The sequence below is a fragment of the Cnephaeus nilssonii genome, assembly GCF_951640355.1.
Source record: "Cnephaeus nilssonii genome assembly, chromosome: 8".
NCBI lineage: Eukaryota > Metazoa > Chordata > Mammalia > Chiroptera > Vespertilionidae > Cnephaeus > Cnephaeus nilssonii.
In genome coordinates this window covers 63,935,525-63,951,714 of record NC_137079.1, presented here as the reverse complement: position 1 = coordinate 63,951,714, position 16,190 = coordinate 63,935,525, and the positions used below count along the sequence as shown (strand labels likewise).

Genomic DNA, 16,190 nt, shown 5'->3' with positions numbered 1-16,190 from the left:
AAGTACATACCTTAAAATTTATTTTCTCACATTTTCATCAACCAATAGATACATAACCATGCTTTATGTGTATTTCTATTTAAATACACCTTCTTTAATATTTATTTTTGATTTATTAACATTGAACTCACAGTCAACAGCACAATAACTCATGACTGAATGAAATTATATACCATGTATTTTCTCTGTAAGGCACATCAAAGCTTTCTTGCTCTTAGGAATACTGAACAGCATTCACCACTAAGCTTGGTAGCCATTTTAAAAAAATCACCACCCCCCAAACAAACAAACAAACAAACAAAAACAACAACCCACAAAACTGAGAGAAACCAAACATTAAAAAGACAATGAGTAAGACACTTTTTAACACTATGAGAGATAAAACAAGAGGGCAATGGTGCCATGTTCAATCTAATTGTAACAATATACATTGGGCGACAAATTTTTTAGCACATTCCACTTGTGCAAGTGACCAGAAAGCAGAAGGAATATTAACTTGAGGTTATAAATATGTTTTATAAAATAGGAAAATTTATAACTACAGAATTAATGAATAATAATGATAGACTATGTGTATGTATGTATGTATAATTATATATACACTAGAAGCCCAGTGCACGAAATTTGTGCACTCGGATGGGAAAGGGGGGTTCCTCAGCCTGGTCTGTGCCCTCATGGTCCTGGAGCCCTGTGATCGATCACCCCAAAGAGGTAGGCCCTGCCCACCCGGCCAGGGCTCCATGATGGATTTCCCCCACAGAGGGAGGCCCCGCCCACTGCCGCAGCACCACTGATTGGTGGCCTGAGCCTCCCTCTGTGGGTGCAATCATGGAACCCCCCAATTGATTGCCCCATCCACTGGTGGCCAGGGCCTCCCTCTGCAGGTTGAACATGGGGCGATGGCCGGGCCCCCCACCAATCGCATCGCACCCACCTTGGCTGGCCTGGTGCCAGTGTGTGTCATAGCATGGTTGTCCAGAAGGTCATTCAGATGGTCGTTCTGCTGTTCGGTCATTTGGTCGATTTGCATATTATGCTTTTAATATTATAGATATTAGCTTTTTAAAAAAGATTCTCATCATTTGCCCTGATGTTTTGAAATTTCAAGAGTATATGCTTCATATGAATATTTTCAGTTAATTGTTCTGGGCTTCTTCTCAGTCCGATTAATCTAAATAATCTTATCTTTTTTATTATGTAAAATTTTATTGATAATTTTCTCCTTTGCATTTTCTCCATTATCATTCTCAAACTCCTACTAATGGCTTATAATGTCAATATAGTATTGATATTCTCTCTTTTCATTCCTTTTAGATTTTCCATTTCTTAATTATTTTGTCCTAATTTTATTTATAATTCTTAACTTTCTCTACTACAATACCAGCAGAAAATTAGCTTTTTGTTCTCTAAATTTTTGTATTTTATAGCATTGTATTTCTATTCTATGAATATTATATTCTCTGTGAGAATATAAACTGTAATTTCTTTCCATCTTTCCTTGTGATGTTTGTGTTGGTGCTTTGTTTTGTTCTGATTTTCATGAAAATTTCCTCTAACCTGTGGACAGGATGACCATGAGGGGCTGTTACTTCATGTGTAAAAATAAGTCAACCCAGTGTGTGCATGGTAGGGGTTTGTAGACTGGTCAACATCACCATGGGGTAAGTGTCAGAGGATTTCACTGTTTTGTTGAGGGGCTTACAAATATGTCTTTATAGATTTTTTCTCTTAGACTAGCAGGTTTCCCACAGAGGAGCCTTTTAGTTTCTTTCTTGAAGTCTGAAGCCTGATTGCCAGCACTATGGGAGCTTAGTAGAGATAAGGAATTAGGTCACACTGTTTTATCTAAGGAGACCATTACTCAATTCTGAGCTTGCTTGATGTACATAAATCCTGAGATTGTCTAATTCAACAACAAAGGTGTGTGTGTGTGTGGGGGGGGGGTGTTTTGGGGTAATATGAAAATTGACCATCACACCCTCACAAGATGGCTGCCTACCACTAGGCTGGCAGGAGGGTTAGTGAGGGATGACCAAACGACTGTATGGATGACCAGGCCGGCAGGGGGGTTAGTGAGGGATGACTAAATGACTGAACAAGCAGGCTGCGTAGGGCGACTAGGCCGGCAGGGAGGTTAGTGAGGGATGACCAAACGAATGAACATAAGGCTGCGTGGGGCGACCAGGCTGGCAAGGGGGTGAAGGATGACCAAATGACTGAACAGCAGGCTGTGAGGGGTGACCAGGCCGGCAGGGGGGGCAGTTAGGGGTGACCAGGTCGGCAGGGGGGGCAGTTAGGGGTGACCAGGCTGGCAGGGGGCAGTGAGGGGCAACCAAGCCGTAAGAGGTAGGGAGTTGGGGGCGACCAGGCTGCCGGGGGGCCAGTAAGAGGTAACCAGGCCAGTGGGGGGGGCAGTAGGAGTGACCATGCCAGCAGGGGGGGGTGCAGTTAGGGGCGACCAGGCCAGTAGGGGGGCAGTTGGGGGTAATTAGGCTGGCAGGAGGGCAGTGAGAGGCAACTAGGCTGGCAGGGGGGACAGTTGGGGGCAATCAGGCCAGCAGGGGGAACAGTTGGGGGTGACCAGGCCAGCAGGGGGGGCAGTAAGGAGTGACCAGGCTGGCAGGGTGGGGGCAGTTGGGGGTGACCAGGTCGACAGGGGTGGGGCAGTTTGGGGTGACCAGGCTGGCATGCAGAGGCAGTGAGGGGTGATCAGGCCGGCGAGGTGGGGGGAAGTTAGGGGCGACCAGGCAGGCAGGCAGGTGAGCGATTAGGAACCAGCAGTCCAGGATTGTGAGAGGAATGTCCGACTGCCAGTTTAGGCCCAATCCCCGAGATCGGGCCTAAACCGGCAGTCTGACATCCCCTGAAGGGTCCCAGATTGGAGACAGTGCAGACTGGGCTGAGGGGACCGCCCCCCCCATGCACAAATTTTGTGCACCAGGCCCCTAGTCGTTTTAATAGTTAAAATAAAAAAATCTAAGTAACAGCTTTTAAAAAAAGTCTTGTTGCATATATAGCTGATAACTTAATAATGAATATAATTTACAAAATATATTATTCATTTTAAAGTTTATACTACACCACACACATGCATGTGCGCACATACACATGTGTGCGTGCACATACACATGCGTGCGCGCGCGCACACACACACACACACAAAAGAAATGCATAGGCAAAAAAAATGATGATTTATTCTTTTTTTTTTTTAATTTCTTTATTGATTAAGGTGTCACATATTTGTCCTCATCCCCCCATTCCCATCCCACACCCCTCCCCATGGAAGCCCCAACCCCCTGTTGAACATAACCATTGGTTAGGCTCATATGCATGCACACAAGACCTTTGGTTGATCTCTCCCCCCTCCCCCCACCCTCCCCTATCCTCCTTCTGAGGCCCGATAGTCCGATCGATGCCTCCTTGTTTCTGGTTCTGTTCTTGTTCATCAGTCTATGTTGTTTATCATTTCCCCTAGATGAGCGAAATCATGTGTCACTAGAGATATACTTATAAGAATTGAATGTGAGACGAGCAATAATAGTTATGCTGACAGGCAAATGAATCAGTCTGTAGTGAGTTTCTTTCTGGACCAACAGTTCTTTTGAGACCCAATATCAATGTCCACCAGTTCCTTATGAGTACATGTCGGCACTGACCCCTCAGCTCTGGATGGTGGACAAATGGTGGTAATGCAGGTCCGACTCCCTCTGGTTTGGTCTCGGCCGGACCCAGGGGCACGGCTTCACCCAGATCCAGGGGCCCACGGCCTCACCCGGACCCGGGACCCAGCCTCACCTGGATCCAGGGGCACACGGCCTCGCCCAGACCCAGGATTCAGCTTCACCTGGACCCAGGGGCGCGTGGCCTCTCCCGGGCCTGGGACCCAGCCTCACCCGGATCCAGGGGCACACAGCCTCGCCCGGACCCGGGATCTAGCTTCCCCCGGACCCAGGGGCACGTGGCCTCAACCGGACCCAGGGGCGTGTGGCCTCTCCCAGACCCAGGGTCGCGTGGCCTCACCCTGATCCAGGGGCCCATGGCCTCACCCGGACCCGGGACCCAGGCTCACCCGGATCCAGGGACCCACAGCCTCACCCGGACCCGGGACCCAGGCTCACCCGGATCCAGGGGCCCACAGCCTCACCCGGACCCGGGACCCAGCCTCACCCGGATCCAGGGGCACACGGCCTCGCCCAGACCCAGGATTCAGCTTCACCTGGACCCAGGGGCGCATGGCCTCACCCGGACCCAGGGGCGCGTGGCCTCTCCCGGGCCTGGGACCCAGCCTCACCCGGATCCAGGGGCACACGGCCTCGCCCGGACCCGGGATCTAGCTTCCCCCGGACCCAGGGGCACGTGGCCTCACCCGGACCCAGGGGCGCGTGGCCTCTCCCAGACCCAGGGTCGCATGGCCTCACCCGGATCCAGGGGCCAACGGCCTCACCCGGACCCGGGACCCAGGCTCAACCGGATCCAGGGGCCCATGTCCTCACCCGGACCCGGGACCCAGGCTCACCCGGATCCAGGGGCCCATGGCCTCACCCAGACCCGGGACCCAGCCTCACCTGGATCCAGGGGCACACAGCCTCGCCCAGACCCAGGATTCAGCTTTACCTGGACCCAGGGGCGCATGGCCTCACCCGGACCCAGGGGCGCGTGGCCTCTCCCGGGCCTGGGACCCAGCCTCACCCGGATCCAGGGGCACACGGCCTCGCCCGGATCCGGGATCTAGCTTCCCCCGGACCCAGGGGCACGTGGCCTCACCCGGACCCAGGGGCGCGTGGCCTGTCCCAGACCCAGGGTCGCGTGGCCTCACCCGGATCCAGGGGCCCACAGCCTCGCCCGGACCCGGGACCCAGCCTCACCCAGATCCAGGGGCACATGGCCTCGCCCAGACCCAGGATTCAGCTTCACCTGGACCCAGGGGCGCATGGCCTCACCCGGACCCAGGGGTGCGTGGCCTCTCCCGGGCCTGGGACCCAGCCTCACCCGGATCCAGGGGCACATGGCCTCGCCCGGACCCAGGGGCGCGTGGCCTCACCCAGACCCGGGACCCAGCCTCACCATGACCCAGTTCCCAGCCTCACCCGGACCCAGGGGCGCGCGGCTTCACCCGGATCCGGGACCCAGCGGGGTTTCGTCTTCTTGATCCCAATTCCTGTTAGTCAATTCCCTCTCAGCAATTCCTTCGGCCATTTTCTCAGAGCTCCAGGGCAGCCACCGCAGAACTCGTTGGGCGGCGGGCTCGGCGAAGCTCCGGTGTGCCCAGTGCGTGGTGGCGGGCTCTTCTGGGGTGGCTGTGTCGGCCCTTGGGTCTGCAGCAGTGGCCGGTCGCCGAGCATGCGCACCTGGCCGCTTCCGGGGCGTTGAGATTCTTGAAGGACTCGGAGGTCAGCAAGCGCGGAGTCTCCCACCCCATGTCTCCCAGGGGCTCATCTGTCCATGCTCGGCAGCGAGTGGAGCCTTCCCCTCAGCCGGAGACCGCTGGGGGAACTGCGCCAAGCACGTTCCATGCCGCCATTGTGTCGCCTGAGCCGTAGTTTTTAAAGTGTGGTCTTTGGGTCACCGGCATCAGCTTCATCCCGCGTACCCCTCTCTTTTATTCTAGTTGTAGAGCATCTGCTCAGTCAGCCCTCCGGTGGTTCTGGATGGTGTCTGCTCTGCTCTCCCGTCGTAGTCTCAAAATTGTTGTGGTAGGCAACAATCAGGCTTCTGCCCTATGCCTCCATCTTGGTCCTTCTTTGTATAGTTAAGTCTTGATTGTTGTTGGTGTCACTGGGAGGAATTGTCCTCCAGGCCACTTGGCTGTGCGGACCCTCTGTGTCTATAAAGGAAGAGTTGCTGTGCGGGAAACATGTTTATGGGCCGGGTCTTGGTGCAGCAAGGCTTTGGCGCTCACTGAGTCTGCCTCTTGAATGTGTCCCTTATGCGAGTGGTTGAAATCTGGTGTCATCTCACACCGACCACTAGATGCCCTCGTTTCTGGGTCTCCAATGGAGTGTAGGTCAGCTACTGCCTGAGGCCCCTCAGCAGGAATTACAGCATCCCTTATATTCGTGACCTGTTTCGGTGTCTTCCCCTTTTGGCTGCCTCCCTATCGCTCAGCTTCCCCAATCTCCCTAGGTGGTCGCTCTTGATACCCCCCTTTGTGGGCTGAGTGCAAAGTCTTGGTGTTGTTAAGCCTTGATTGCTGTTGGTACACTGGGAGGATGTGACCTCCAGTCCAATTGGCTGTGAGGATCAGCTGTGTCTATGCCGGGAGACAGCCCCATTCAACTAGACTTGCAAAATTGTAAAAGCCTCTGTGTACAGCTTGGATGGGGCGGAGTTACAGGGCGGAGCCTACAGCCTTGGCTTCCCGTCAGCTCCGCCCTATGAGGTTCCTGTGTCTCAGTGTCCCTCTGTACTCCCAGCAAACACCTCTGAGAGAAAAGTGCCCTGGAGTTTCGCACGCTGCCAAACAGTCTAGTCTCTCCCCCATTGAATCTGGATTCCCAGATTCTCGCCCGGAATTGGGTTTCCGTGTAGTCGGAACTGGGGCTCACCGCAGTCTGGCGCTTTTGTCTCCTTCCCACCAGGGCGATTCAGCGGCACGGTCAACAGACCATCCTCTGCGCACAATCCCGTGCGCGCCTCCAGTGCTCTGCCCTTCGCTGCTTCTCTGCATTTCTGCCTTACAGCCCAGTTTTCCCCAGTATGAGCCTGGCTTCCCCAGGTCTTTCCCAGAACTGGGGTTCAGTGCAGTTGTAACTGGGGTTCAGCACGGTCTGGAGCTTTTGTCTCCTTCCCGCTAGGGCAATCCAGCGGCACAGGCAACAGTCCCTCCTCTGCGCACATTCCCGTGCGCGGCTCCGGCGCAACTCCTCTGTGCCTCCGCCCCACAGCCCAGACTCCCCCAGCATGAGCCCGGCTTCCCAGGGTTTCGCCCGGAACTGGGGTTCAGTGCAGTCGGAGCTGGGGTTCAGCACAATCTGGCGCTTTTATCTCCTTCTCGCCAGAGAACGCCAGCCAGGCCGTCAGCCGCCCCTTCCTCTCCGGCTCCGTCCTCCCCGCACGCGCGCGGGCTCGTGTCTCTGCCCGTGTCTCCATACCTCAGGCTTTTACGGCTTCTCTGATTTTCCTTGTGGTTTTCTCTTTCCTTCTAGTTGTGGGCATTTCAGTCAGCCAGCTTTCCTGTGGTTCTGGATGATGTCCGTTTTGACTTTTAGTTGTATTTTTGAAATTGTTGTGCCAGGCTGTAGGTTAGGTGTTTAACCTATGCCGCCATCTTGGTTTCTCTGATGATTTATTCTAATGCCAACCAATAAGTCTAAGATATACTGTTCTTGCAGTATATCTAAAATGCGCTATGTCACAGAAGTGTGTAGAATTTTACCCCAATTACCTATCATATATTCATATCCCAGAAAAGCACTACTCAAAGCAATCTAGGATGCACATGGCCATATAAAGAAGTGGACCCTTAAGCCTGATTTTGCCAGGGGTTATACAGGCTAGTTCAAAAAAGACAGTTGATGAAAATTTTGCTAGATTCAAAAGAATGAACAATGAATCATTCAAAGGAGGCAAGAGCATACAATGGAGTAAGGACAGTCTTTTCAATAAATGGTGTTGGGAGAATTGGACAGGTACCTGCAAAATAAAATGAAACTAGACCACCAACTTATACCATACACAAGGAAAAACTCAAAATGGATAAAAGACTTAAATATAAGTCATGAAACCATAAAAATCCTGGGAGAAAACATAGGCAGCAAAATATCAGACATCTCATGTAGCGGAATTTTCACTGATACAATGCCTAGGGCAAAAGAAAAAAAGAAAAAAATAAACAAATGGGACTATATCAAAATAAAAGGTTTCTGCACAGCAAAAGAACCATCAACAAAATGAAAGGGAACCCACTGTATGGGAAAACATATCTGCCAATGATACATCAGATAATGCTTAATTTCCAAAATATATAAAGTACTCATGCAACTCAACAAAAGGAAGACAAACAATCCAATTAAAAAATGGGCAGAAGATCTGAATAGACTCTTCTCCAAAGAGGGAATGAATACAAATGGCCAAAAGACATATGAAAAAATGCGCAATATCACTAATCATTAGAGAGATGAAATTAAAAAAAAATAATGAGGTACCACCTCACACCTGCCAGAATGGCTATCATCAATAAATCAACAAAGGGTAAATTCTGGCAAGGATGTGGAGAAAAGGAGTCCTAGTACACTGCTGGTGGGAATGTAGACTAGTGCAGCTACTATCAAAACAGTCTGGAGTTTCCTCAAACAATTAAAAATGGAACTGTCATTTGATCCAGTGGTCCCACTTGTAGGAATACAACCTAAGAAGCCCAAAACACCAATCAGAAGAATAAATGCACCCTTATGTTCATAGCAGTGTTATTTATAATAGCTAAGATCTGGAAATAGCCCATGTGCCATCAGTAGATGAATGGATAAAAAAGCTCTGGTCTATATACACAATGGACTACTAAGAAGGATCTCTACCATTTGAGACAACATGGAGGGACCTGGAAAGTATTATGCTAAGTGAACAGCAAGATTAATGTTAAAATATTCATTAATATCCATCAAAATATAAAATTTTAATTTAAGTTCCTTCAGTTATATGTATGTTTCATTATTTTGAATGTTATTGAATAACTGCTTTAAAAGGCAAGAGGCTTTAAAATCATTTTGTCACTTTCCTCTTAATTCTAACAAGTAATTTTCATAAAAAGTTAATATATCCTGAAAGATAGCTTTACCAAATGATTATTATTTACTTTTGTTTATTTGTTTTTCTGGTTCCCTTTGATTTGTCAGATAATTATTTTAGAATATGATTATTGTATGTTTAAATCTCACTTGTAATGTTTTCTGGTCTTTTTTTGGGAGCTCATTTTATTCTTTATGATGTAAAGAAGGTTACATTGGAAGAACAGAGTTGGACATGTTATCCATATGCATCTGGCATACATTCTTTTTTTTTTTCTCAGTGGAATACAGAACGTAGATATCCTAATCACCAGCAGATTTCAAATATGCAAATGAAGACTATATAAATTACAGCACAGGAGGAATGGAGCAAATTCAGAAGGGAAAGTTGAACTCACCTATCTATATCTATCTATATCTATATCTATATCTATATCTATATCTATATCTATATCATCTATAGCTATCTATATCCTATATAATTCTATATAATAAAAGGGTAATATGCAAATAGACCAAGTGGCAGAACAACCAAACACAACCAATCAAAGTGTAATATGCTAATGATATGCTAAGGCTGCTCAACAGCTCGTTATAAAATGCACTGACCACCAGGGGCAGGTGCTCTGACTGGTAGGTTAGCTTGCTGCGGGGTCTGGCCGATTGGGACTGAGCAAGATAGGCTGGAGATGCCCTGGAACTCTCCCACAATCCCTCCCCAGCCCAATCATGCACTGGTGGGGTCCCTCAGCCTGGCCTGCGCCCTCTCGCAATTTGGGACCCCTTGGGGGATGTCAGAGAGCTGGTTTCAGCCCAATCCCATAGGCCACTCCCCTTGGGAGGGCACCAGACTCAGGGCTCATGGCTGGCGGGCACTGCTGTAGCAGCGCAAGCCTCTCCTGATCACGACTGATTGGGCGCAAGCACGCGGCAGGCACAGTGGGGCCTGGATGAGTGGGAGCAGCAGGTAGGAGCTGCAGGTGGCATTGGACTGGGGGTTTTGGCCCAATCCCTACAGGCCACCCAGAGGGACCCCACCCATGCACGAATTCATGCACCAGGCCTCTGGTCTGTATATATAAAAAGCCAGTGTCTGTGACGACCATGACGACTAAATGACCGGTCACCATGAGGTGCATTGAGCATCTCTCGCTCCATCCCCCCAGCCCCACCCCGGCCCTGAGGCTCTGATTGATCAGGGGATGGCTAATGGGGGAACCAGGGTGAGTGGCACGTCGGGGACTGGCTCGGGGACTGGAGAGAGGGTGGAGGCAGACCTCTTGGTCCCTCCTCCCAGCCCTCAGGCTCCAATAGATTGGTGGCAGCGGTGGCTGTGGGGTGGAACTGGGGACTGGCTCCCTTGGTAGTCCTGCAGGTTCAATCTCCAGAGGACAGGACAGGCACCCATGGACCAGCGCTGCCGGCACCATCCCGCTCTGTGAGCCTCCTGGAACTCTGCCTCGGGCACTGCATCCGCTTCCCCTCCCTAGATGCTCCACAAGGAAGAAAGGATACCGCCAGCAATGCCAGGAGCGACCAGCCGTCTCTGCTCTCCCCATGCTTCCTCCAGGTCACTTGAGCCGGCCCCCACTCACCCCGCTCCAGATGAAGTGTGAGCACTGCACACGGAAGGAATGTAGTAAAAAAACAAAAACCGATGACCAAGAGAATGCCGCAGTCAATGTCTGGAGTCCGGCTCAGGAGAACGGAGAGAAGGGAGAATTCCATAAGTTGGCCGATGCCAAGATATTTTTGAGTGACTGCCTGGCATGTGACAGTTGTGTGACCGCAGAGGAAGGAGTCCAAGTTTCTCAGCAGAACACCAAGGACTTCTTCCGTGTTCTGAACCTCAATAAGAAATGTGATACCTCACAGCACAAGGTGCTGGCAGTGTCCGTGTGTCCTCAGTCTCTGCCTTATTTTGCTGCTAAATTCAGCCTCAGTGTCACTGATGCATCCAGAAGGCTCTGCAGCTTCCTCAAAAGCCTTGGGGTGCACTGTCTTTGACATGAAGATAGCTGCAGACGTCAGCATCCTGGAGAGTCAGAAGGAATTTGTGTGTCGGTACTGCCAGCACCGTGAGGAAGAGCCCCGGCTTCCCATGCTGACCTCCGCCTGCCCCGGCTGGGTTCGATATGCAGAGTGCATGCTGGGTCACCCCATCACCCCCACCTCTGCATGGCCAAGTCTCCCCAGCAGATCATGGGCTCTCTGGTGAAGAATTACTTCATCAGATGGCAGAACCTATCCCCAGACAAGGTTTTCCATGTCATTGTGGCCCCATGTTATGACAAGAAACTGGAGGCCCTTTGAGAAGATGTTCCCACAGCTTTGCACAGTTCCCAGGGTGCTGACTGCGTGATAACCGCAGGTGAAATTGTCCAGATAATGGAGCAAAGTGACCTTGTCTCAAACACCACCGCCATGGACACTCTGTTTGGAGACAAGAAGGAGGAGGAGGTGAGGCTCCACGAGGGTGTCAGCTCCGACGGGTCCCTGGCGCACATCTCAGGCACACGGCCAAGGAGCTGTTCAACGAGGACGTGGGGGTGCTCACCTACCACACCCTGAGGAACAGACTTCCAGGAGGTCACCCTTGAAAGGGATGGAGAGGTTCTGCTATGCTTTGAAGCTGCTTATGGCTTTCGGAACATCCAGAAGTGGTCCTGAAGCTGTAGAGGGGCAAGTTCCCCTGCCACTTCATGGAGGTCCTGGCCTGCGCCAGGCATGCCTAAGTGGCAGGGGCCAGGCCCAGGCGGAGGACCAGCGTGTGGACAGGGCACTGCTGTGCCAGCGCCCATGTGCAGGAGCTGTACCAGGAGTGGCTGGGGCAGGGGGTGGGGGACTCCCCCGGGGCCCAGGCAGCCCAGCACACTGCCTAGCAGGGCCCAGGGCAGCCTGCCAGGACATCAAATGGTAAAGGTCCAGCAGACTCCCGGCCTGCAGGCCACCTGAGGTGGGGTGTCAGACACGTGAAGGAAAGGCTTAGCATCTCTGTCATCGCTTTGGTTTTCAGAATTCCCTGCTCCCCATCTGTCGGCTCCCTCCCTCTGAGGGGCGCTGTTGTCCTCACATGGGTGCAACTGGAATATTGTATCTCGAGAGGATTGCCCCAATGTACGTATCTTTTTATCCAACAATGAAAAAATCCCAAAGAACAAGAATGGAGACAGACTACTGTCCAGGCTTAAAAAACCCTGGAAGTGTCCTGCGAAGAGCTGAGACTTGGTTCTGTCCACGCACCTCAGAGATCGGATGAGGAAATGGCCCGGTTTGGCCCTGACTTTATCCACTTGTTACTCTTGAAGGTGTCTTGGCCACAATGTGAATAAACTGCCACCTTTTGGAATAGGGGCTCATATGAAAGTCTGCATTCCCAACTTTTCTTAAAACAGATCTATGTTCTGCAGCTGTGGCCACCGTGCTGAGATCAGGTCCTGTCGACCAGGTTCTGTCGTTGGGAATTGGGGGGCACTGGAGTGGAGCCCCCCCATCCCCTTTTACATTCAGGGATTGAGCTGAACTCACTTTGGGGGAGACCTGGCAAGGGTGACAGGTGTCACAGATGGAAGGCCGGAGAATGGAGAGGCGGACACCCTGCTCGGTCCCTCCCTGGGTGGGGTCAGGCAGATGAAGGCTGGCCAGCCCACCCCACAATTGGGTGAGATAGCGTCCTCTGTGTCCACCTCTCACCCCGTGGGCCCAGCCACTCCCCTCAGTTCCGGGCAGCCCTCTGTATTCCACAACAGTGCGCTCTGCCCTCACATGCTGCTCCCCCTAAACGAGAAGGAAGAGAGCAGTTGGCCCACAGACAACTACACAGAAAGATATGCAGCCACCACAGAGCCCAGCACCCTGTGAACGTAAGGGCTGTCCTGGGAAGTGAGGCCTGTGGCCGGTCTGGTGCTGGTTTCTAGAGCACTTGGATTTAGTTACCATGTGGGTGACACTCTTCTTGAACCCCTCGGCCTGTTAGATTTCCCTCATTCATGTTATTGTACCCGTGCACCCATCTGGGTTGATAACTGGGACATTGTGTGAAATTACCTATTTTCTGCTTTCAATCTATTTACAGTGGGGTTTCATCCTCTGTGGTAACAAAGATCCATTCTGATTATGGAATAAACAGTTGAAGTGTCAAAAAAAAAAAAAAAAAAAAGCAGCTGCCAGGTGGCTCCTGACAACTGGTGGGAACATCTGTGGGACGGTTCCGGATCCCAGGCCACCAAGGGCGTCCCACTGCCCACCCAGAGGGCCAATTGTGTTCTGGCTCCCCCCCACCCACCTTGGGACCCTACTCGTGCACGAGTTTGTGCATCGGGCCTCTAGTATATATAAAAAAGCCTAACTGACCGAACGACTAGTTGACCAGTCACTATGATGTGCACTGACCACCAGGGGGTAGAGGCTCAATGCAGGAGCTGCCCCCTTAGTGGTCAGTGCACTCCCACAGCAGGAGCGCCACTCAGTTGACTGATGGGCACCAGAGGCAGGGCTCATGGCTGGCAAGCACTGCTGCAGCGGCGAGAGCCTCTCCCGATCGTGACTGACTGGGTGTGAGCCTGTGGCAGGCACAGCAGGGCCGGGATGAGCAGGAGCAGCAGGCAGGAGTGGCAGGTGGCATTGGATTGCCGGTTTTGGCCCGATCCCTTCAGGCCATGCCGAGGGACCCACTGGTGCACGAATCCATGCACCGGGCCTCTAATCATGTATAAAGTGGGTACAAAAAAAAAAATGAAGAACATTTTTTTTTGTCCAGAGAGTTGCAGTTATGGTACTTATTGTTGTAAAGAGGGTCTCCATCAGAATTAATTTTAGAAAAAATATATATATGCAAAATATATGTATGCAATGTACAATCAGACCAAAATATACACATATATGCAAATTATACATACACTTAGAGAATTATGCTCAGATAGAGAAATTGAGTCCCAGTACAATGAACTGATTTGTTTAAGAACAGAGAGCTTGTCTGTGGAAAACTCAATTCAAACCCAGTTCTACAGTACCCAACTGCCTCCTAAATCAGATCTTACATATAGGCATGTCTACATAGTGGTTAGTAGGATGGACCTTGAAGCCAGACTTCTTGGTTTTGAATTCCTGTTTGACCACTTATGAGCTCCGAGGGCCTCACTGTGTCTCAATGCTCTCATCTATAAAACAGAGGTGATACGTATTCCTCCCTCCTAGGTTTACTGGGAAGATTGAGTGAGTTAATACATGTGAAGCACTTAGAAGAGGAGCTGGCATAAAGTAAGTGTTCGATATATCGTAACTATTTATTTTATAACCCCTAATTTCAGCAAATAATTTTCAACCAGGCCCATGTACTAACTTTTGTTGTTTGAGGCTGAGTCACAGTAATAACTTCATCCAAGGTATCACCATGTAAACTGTATTAAAGTGAATTTAGTACTTGAGCTAGTAATACAGAGATATATGCAAGTAAGTTATCTTCACACTGTAAAAATGGTATTTTGGGTCTCAGTATACTTTTTATACTGAGAGAAGAAATGTTATTGATTGTATAAAGAAAGGTGCTGGCTATTTGATTCACAAATTCTCTTTGTTCAATTTGTTTTCATCATTTTGACCATTCTTTAAAGCACTTACCAAGTACATTTCTCTTTCACTTCTTTTTGTGGTTGTTTCCCAGACAGTAAATGAGCCAAACCAAAGTTTCCAATGGCAACATTTGCTCCTTTATCATACAATCAGGATCTTAGGGCTAGCAGTAAAAGCTTTATAAGCTAACTAATAGAGAGAAGAAGAGATATCGAAAGAGTTAGAATGGGAGCATTCTGCCTTCATTTCACACCATGAACTCTAAAGGAAGAATGGAACCACAAGAATCCCCCTTTAAACTAGGGGTCAAACAGTTATGCCAATCACATTCATTGTGTTCCGCAAAGCCAGGTTTTGTCTGTGTGCACAAGTGTAGATTTCCCTTATGCTAATCAGCTCGTAGGAGCTAGCTGGCTGATTTTCTTTTTCTGACAATTACATTGTGATCAGTAGCACCCTATGTTACAGAGAACTGAAACCAATCCAGTACAAGCCAGATACCAGGAAACTCCTATTATTACATTTATTGAATGTAATCTTCTTCATGCAATTGATGACATTATCATTGTTGTAGTTCATGGGGTTCTTATTGTTTTAGACAGCTCAGCTGCAAAATTATTGGAAAATGTTTCAGGTAGGAAATAATAATGTTATAATCAGTCTGTCACCAAGTAAGTTTATCCTGCTGGACATTGCAGAGTCTTGTATTGTGTTTTTTGTATGTTTGTTTTTAATTAAATGTATTATGTGTTCTGAATTCAGTAGAATTAGTTAGAACAGACAGCCCAGAAAGATGAGTAAAAATTTTATGTAGTTGAGTATGTAAGCAAGCCATGATATTGCTAGAAACATTGATTCTCAAAGCTGAAAGTGATCTGGTTGGAAAGGCCTGCAAGGAATACATAAGTAGAGGGACTCAGTGTAACTTAATAGTTCTACAAAGAAAACAGGGTATTAATAAACTTGTGTTTTCTTTTCTCTGAAAACAATGATATGGGCAATAACTATCCTGCTTTGACTGTGATATTAAATGACTAGCAGCAGAAGTACTAATGACTGAGATTATTTTTGCAGAGACCATTTCAATAATTAACTTTAATTTTTTGTTTGATTTTTTTTCCTTTTTTGTTACTCTCTAGGGAAAATAAAAAGATCCTGACAATTCATAAAATTTAGTGACATTCTAATGACTTTATATCTAGGTAGAACTGAGGATTACAAATTTTAATGAATGGCATATGCATTTTTATAAAGTTCCATGGCTTTCCTCTGTTTCTTGACAATAAAAATTAAAAGGTAAACAAAAAATTTAGCATAGTGAATTACTAATTTATCAGAAATCTCTAGGAAAGAAGGGAGAATAATTCATTTCTTGCCTGTCCTCAATTCTACTCCATTTCAAAATCGAATTTCATTTGCCCAGGAGTTTCATATAGCAAACAATTTGTGACTTGGAGGGAAAAAGACATTGCCATTGGTGTGTGGAAATGCAACTCCAATAGGGTCCATACTCTCAAGACCAAGTGACTGTGGTTTGTCTCCACTGAGGTCAGCACAACATCTGCTTTCCCATGTAATCATGCATCTAATTTCCTCAGCTTCGAGGATCAGAGTAAATAGGATTTGAAAAAAAAGGGGGCGGCATAATTTGACATTAGTTTTATTTGGACTAAATCCAAATAAATAGGAATTGTGAAATTTTTGGAGCTTTTGAAGTAGTCATTAAGATGTTTTGAATTTAAAAATATATATTTTTTACATACAAAAGTAAACAGTATGTCAACACAAATCCACATTTTTGGCCAAATTCATTTTATTCCAAGCTTTCCAGAAATTAAAAAAAAAAAGAAATATAATCTAGTGCCAGATCCCCTGTGATAAAAACTTCAGGGTACT

At 48.6% G+C, this 16,190-nt stretch overlaps 1 pseudogene across 1 annotated transcript; it reads left to right on the top strand.

Annotated features, from left to right (window-relative positions):
• The first annotated feature begins 10,328 nt into the window (after nt 1–10,328).
• LOC307104039 (nuclear prelamin A recognition factor-like) lies at nt 10,329–15,453 on the top strand (annotated as a pseudogene). The gene is made up of 3 exons: nt 10,329–11,535; nt 14,763–14,928; nt 15,434–15,453. The product of its transcript is annotated as a nuclear prelamin A recognition factor-like (transcript).
• Nucleotides 15,454–16,190: the final 737 nt, after the last annotated feature.